Source organism: Dreissena polymorpha, chromosome 5 (genome assembly GCF_020536995.1).
Source record: "Dreissena polymorpha isolate Duluth1 chromosome 5, UMN_Dpol_1.0, whole genome shotgun sequence".
Classification (NCBI taxonomy): domain Eukaryota; kingdom Metazoa; phylum Mollusca; class Bivalvia; order Myida; family Dreissenidae; genus Dreissena; species Dreissena polymorpha.
Window position 1 is genome coordinate 100485247 of NC_068359.1, and position 6000 is coordinate 100491246.

Consider the following 6000-nt stretch of genomic DNA (forward strand, 5'->3'; position numbering starts at 1 on the left):
TTGAGGACGTATCTGGCGGCTGACCTTTTGAAACCTTCTATTTTTGTTGGTAAGGGTTTTCTGCCATGGATGCCAGACACTAGCGCAGTACTCAAGGTGAGAGCGGACGTAAGTATTGTATGCAGCAGTTTTAACCTTTTGGTTGTCAGTTTTGACATTACGTTTGATGATTCAAAGGGTGGAGGTTGCTTTAGAAGTAATACTATCTATGTGTTTTGACCAATTTAGATCTTTGGAGATGGAGACGCCTAAATATTTTGCAGCTTCAGTGGATTTTAACTCAGTGTTGTGAAGTTTGTAGGGGAAGTGGGGATTAGATGATATTGATCGCCTGCAACTGTTTGCGTCCTTACTTTGTAGAACATGACCAGGGAGTTATATGACCTTCTGTATTGTAGAGTTTTCCATTCTAGTGTTTGTAGCATGAGGGTGACACTACTGGTGTAACTGTAGTCATTGAGGACGTATCTGGCGGCTGACCTTTTGAAACCTTCTAATTTGTTGGTAAGGGTTTTCTGCCATGGATGCCAGACACTAGCGCAGTACTCAAGGTGAGAGCGGACGTAAGTATTGTATGCAGCAGTTTTAACCTTTTGGTTGTCAGTTTTGACATTACGTTTGATGATTCGAAGGGTGGAGGTTGCTTTAGAAGTAATACTATCTATGTGTTTTGACCAATTTAGATCTTTGGAGACGGAGACGCCTAAATATTTTGCAGCTTCAGTGGATTTTAACTCAGTGTTGTGAAGTTTGTATGGGAAGATGATTGGGTTCTTTTTCCTAGTAATTCTAAGGATTTCACTTTTGTCCAGGTTTAACTCCATTGACCAAGTTTTTTTCCCAGGTTTCTAAATGTTTGAGGTCATCTTGGAGGGATATGCTGTCAGAGTTGAAATTTATGGTAAGGTAAACGATGGTATTATCTGCAAACATCCTTACGTTGCATTTGATGGAGTCGGGTAAGTCATTAATATAGGCTAAAAATAGACCTGGCCCGAGGACAGGTCCCTGGGGAACTCCAGAGAGAACTGGTAGTTCATTGGAGAAGTGACCTTCAACGGCGACTTTCTGCGAGCGGTTTGAGAGACAAGATTTTACCCAGTGGGTGGTTTGGGGGTCGACTCCAAGGCTTTGGAGTTTATAATTTAACTTCATGTGATCGACCTTGTCAAAAGCCTTGGAGAAATTCATGACAACTACATCTGTTTGTTGACCTTGTTCTGTGTTGTTGAAGAGTTCCTCTGTAAAATTTATTAATTGGGTTTCGCAACTGTAGTGTGAACTGAAGCCATGTTGAAACTGGCTAAGGAGCTGGTGCTTATCGAAGTAGAACATGAGTTTAGAGACTACAATATGTTCAAGGAGTTTGGATGCTATGCAAGTAAGTGAAAGTAGGCCTGTAATTGCTCGGATTCGATTTTTGACCTTTTTTAAATACTGTGGATACAGTTGCTTTCTTCCAATCATTGGGTACTAATCCAGTTTCAAGGGAGAGTCTGAAAATGTCGGAAAGGATTGGGGCAATTTCAAAGTGGAGCTCTTTGAGGATGCGTTGTGATATTTCATCTCGTCCAGAATCTTTATGGGGGGAATAGACCTGCAAGCAATTTATCCACGCCTGCTGTGGTGACTTTTATTATATCCATCTTAGGGACCGGGGGTGACAGTATTCTAGAGCATATTTGCTTTCAGCTTAATGGTTTGGGAGGGGGGAGAAAATACTGACTCAATCTGTTTATTAAGGATATTAGCTTTGTTGACTGGATCAGTATGGGTTACACCATCTGATATAATGGGGCTACACCTACATTTTCCATTTTATTGTGCTTTATGAAGCTGTAAAACCTTTTATTGCTCCCAGGTTTAGAGTCATGGTCAAATATGACATATTCCATGTAAGACCAATATTGGGCCTTGATTTGTTTCTGGATAGAGGACTTGAGAAGTTTGAACTTGTTTTTACGGTCTGTATTTGGAAACTGTTTCTAAACAGCTTATGGTAAAGCTTATCACGCTTGTGAATTAGCCTAGTTATGCGGGGGTTAAGCCATGGCAGGTCAGCTTGGGGCTTAGACATTTTGGAAGGAATATGTTTGGAGCAAGGCTCATTTAGTGTGTCCTTAAAAGAGTTCCAAGCTAAGTCAGGGTCAGTGTGGTTATCATTTAGGAAATTATGACTGAAAGACATCATGTCATAATATCAGTAAATAAAAATGTTTAATATTGACAGTTAGTATAATTTACTTTTTACTTTTTGCTACATTTTTCTTTACATTATTTATTTCTGTACAGATTGTATTCTGCACAGAATTCCATTCTTAATGTTGTCCAGAAAAAGTCTGCTTCATTTAAATAATTCGTGAAATCTGTACAGAATTCGTTCTTCGTCTATATTTAACAAATTTATAAATAGAAATCTTGGATGCCAAATATTTGTTGTACAGATTCTGTACATTTTTTTGTATATTTTATTATGTGCATTATCTGGTTGCATGATATGAGACCTAAATGACAGACGGAATAGACCCCAAAATGGGATTCCTATAATATTAAGTATGTACACACAGGCATAATAGTATACTTTGTATTTATTCCCAGTGCTTGAAAACATTAAAACAACTTCACTAAATACCATAATATAACCGGCGTATGAAACACTGTACCTTTTTACCTAAATTATTATTCTTATTTTTGTTTAACACATTGTATACGTCTATATATTTACATTTTTTATATTCAATCCAGGATAATTTTATCATAAACGCAAAAATTCCAGGTCAGTCCAAACAACAAGTTTAACTGAGGACACAAAGACAATTGTCTTATTTTTAGTTTAAAGGAAAACTCTCCTTCGCGAAATTCCAGTTTAGGTGGAGAGTATTGCGTACTGCACAGGCTTGTCTGAGACGACACTTTAGGGATACGTATTAAGCCTTGTTTTCCTAGAGCGAGACAACACTTTTACAGTCAGCAGCAAGGAAATGCAACACAGAGATAATAAAACTCCAGAATCATTATAAGGAGGAAAATTCTTGTTGCCACCTGTTAGTTTATTGTTAATGAAAAATAATTAATTCCCTGAACAAGTATCAGACAGTTCATATGAATTCTTGTTAATTTAGCTCAAATTCTGAGACTTAAAAATGTCTTTTTTTAATGACAGGCCTCATTAATCGTGACAATATAGTGTACACGTGATATTTTGATTTGATGCCATGTGTTTGAAGTTATAATACTAGAAGTTGATAACATGATATTAGCAGTTTTAGTTGTTTTATTGAATATTTAATTACTTTTGATATGAATATGGTGGATTAATTAACATGGACAATATGTTAAAATGAACATACTTTTAATTTTGTTAATGGAGATTCAAATCAAATTCCGAGAACAAAAAACACACTGGAAGACGAAGAAAATGTTAAAAAACTGCCTGTTTTATTCATAATTTAAAGTCTGAACACACTTGGTTCAACATTTTGCAGTTCATCTGGTTGTGCTCATGATGACTGCTGTCACAAAAGATAAATTATTCCTTATGTTGCTTGTGGATCTCCAATCTCACAGTCTGGTGAAACCTTGCGATACTTGATAACGGAAAGTGTAACTCATGGCCAGACTGCACGATTGCATGCACTGGGTGGTCTGGAGCTACGCTTATCGCATATTGCATAATACCTTTTTCGCATGCCATGGCTCAGATTTACTTAGAAAAACAATACACTGCTTACAACAAAAACCAGATTTTTAATTTATTTTTATCATTATTTCATGTGTGTTTTAGCTTAAGTGATACAAAAATGTCATACCTAATGGCTCATCGGTCGTTTGCTTTTGCTCTGCTGAGGAACACGCTGCTGTAATTTATAATTGGTGATATGACCAAGCCTCAGTTGATAGGAGGCAGAAAGGTGCACCTGGTTCAAGATATAGGGACCACACAGCGGAATGTGGCACTGCAGTGTTCCTTGACATTAATTACGGTATAGGAAACCGTTTGTTTGAAGTGTACCCCGACATCATTTACGGTTTAATAGACAAGTTTGAGCCGTTTTCTGGAAAACAGGGCTTAAAGCATGTGCATGAAATGTCGTCTAGGATGTTTGCTAAGGAGAGACTTTAAACAAAATCCCCCAAAATCGGAAAGTGTCGTCCCTGATTACCAAGTTGGGACTGCATACGTTTTACACCCTGTTTTCACAGAACAAGGCTAATTTGTTAGTTGGTTTGGATTTTTCGCCGTTTTCAACAGTTGGGCATTACCGTAATATCCGTCATATCATGTACAATAAATGATTTGAACCTGTTATTCTTGAAAAAACACCTAATTAATAGTAGTACAATCGGGGCCTGGTTTTCCCGCATCAGTGTTGTGTTCGCTTTTGTTTTCCCTTACTAAGATTTAAGTCTGTAAGCCGCAGTGCTGTAAATGCTGGTGTTCTATTCCCTTTTTCCTTATTATCCCCCGCCAAAAGCCGATGAATATAGTTTTGGCATTGTCAGTCATTCGGCCCGTCAATCAGTCCGGCAGTCTGTCAGTCTGTCCGTCTGTTACAAACTTTTTAGTTATGGCGGGGATATCAACTCTAAGAATTTGCGTGTGCAGATGAAAGTCTGAATGAGACAGTGCTGTGAATGCTGGTGTTCTCTTCCCGTTTGTTTTTTCTTTTTCAGATAACATTCCTAATGCCACAGTGCTGTAAATGCTGGTGGTCTATTCCCTGTTGTTTGTTCATTATTTAGATTGAAGTCCGTATGCCTTAGTGCTGTGAATGCTGGTGTTTTATTCATTGTTGTTTGTTCTTTATTCAGATTGAAGTCCACGTGCGCAGTGCTGTGATTGCTGGTGTTCTATTCCCTGTTGTTTGTTCTTTATTCAGATATAAATTCGTATGCCGCATTCAGATTGAAGTCCGTATGCCTCAGTGCTGAGAATGCCGGTGGTCTATCCCCTTTTGTTGCTCTTTATTCAGATTGAAGTCCGCATGCTGCAGTGCTGTGATTTATGGTGATTTATTCCATTGTTTTTGTTCTTTATTCAGATTGACGTCCGTAAGTATCGGTGGTGCGATTGCTGGAGGTCTACTTTTCAGTGCTTTTAATGATTGTGTTCTTTTTCATGTTGTTTTTTAATTTTATTTATATTGACGTCCGTATGCCGCATTCAGACTGAAGTCCATGTACCTCAGTGCTATGAATGCTGGTGTTCTATTTCCTTTTGATGTTACGTATTCAGATTGAAGTCCATATGCTGCAATGCTGTGAAAGCTGGTATTGGTGGGACACGAAGGTCACCATTCCTAACTGGAGAGAGATGGCTGCACCATGAAAGGCGAGACGAGACGCAATTGAATGAACAACAATCATTACCAATGTTAAAGGAATACTACTTATGTTATTAGTCAGTATACTCCTTGTTAACTTCTATTATTACGTAATCTTCATAATTCATATAATCCATGTAATTACACTTGTGCATTTCGTATTTGGCTTAAATGCAATTTTATGCTTTAGAACTAATCAATTGTGTTGATGTTGTTGTTGTTTCAATGTAAAATATAGAGCATTCAGCAGCAAAGTTATACACTGTATTTGTTTTGTTCATTTATTAAAGTACCCATTGTAAAACGTATTTTGTCTAGGTCTTATGGGCTAATTTAAGTTCTGTAAAAGAAAACGTTATTGAATATTTATTTAATGTAACTAATGACATAGAAAGTTCTTCTATAAACAAACACATTTGATAACGATATGGATTCGATAGAAATATTAAAGCATTATGCACGAAATGCCATGAAGTAAACTTATGAGGATGTTGACTATTTATTTAAAAAAATGATTCGAGAAGATTAAGAACACACAAGGAGCTGACGATTTTCGAATCGAGTTATTTCCTCAATAAATTCTGATAATAAAGAGTAAGTTTATCGCAATTATATTTCAGATAATTTATTTCGGATTTACTTAAACAAAATATCACATAAATCGTAAGACAACGGG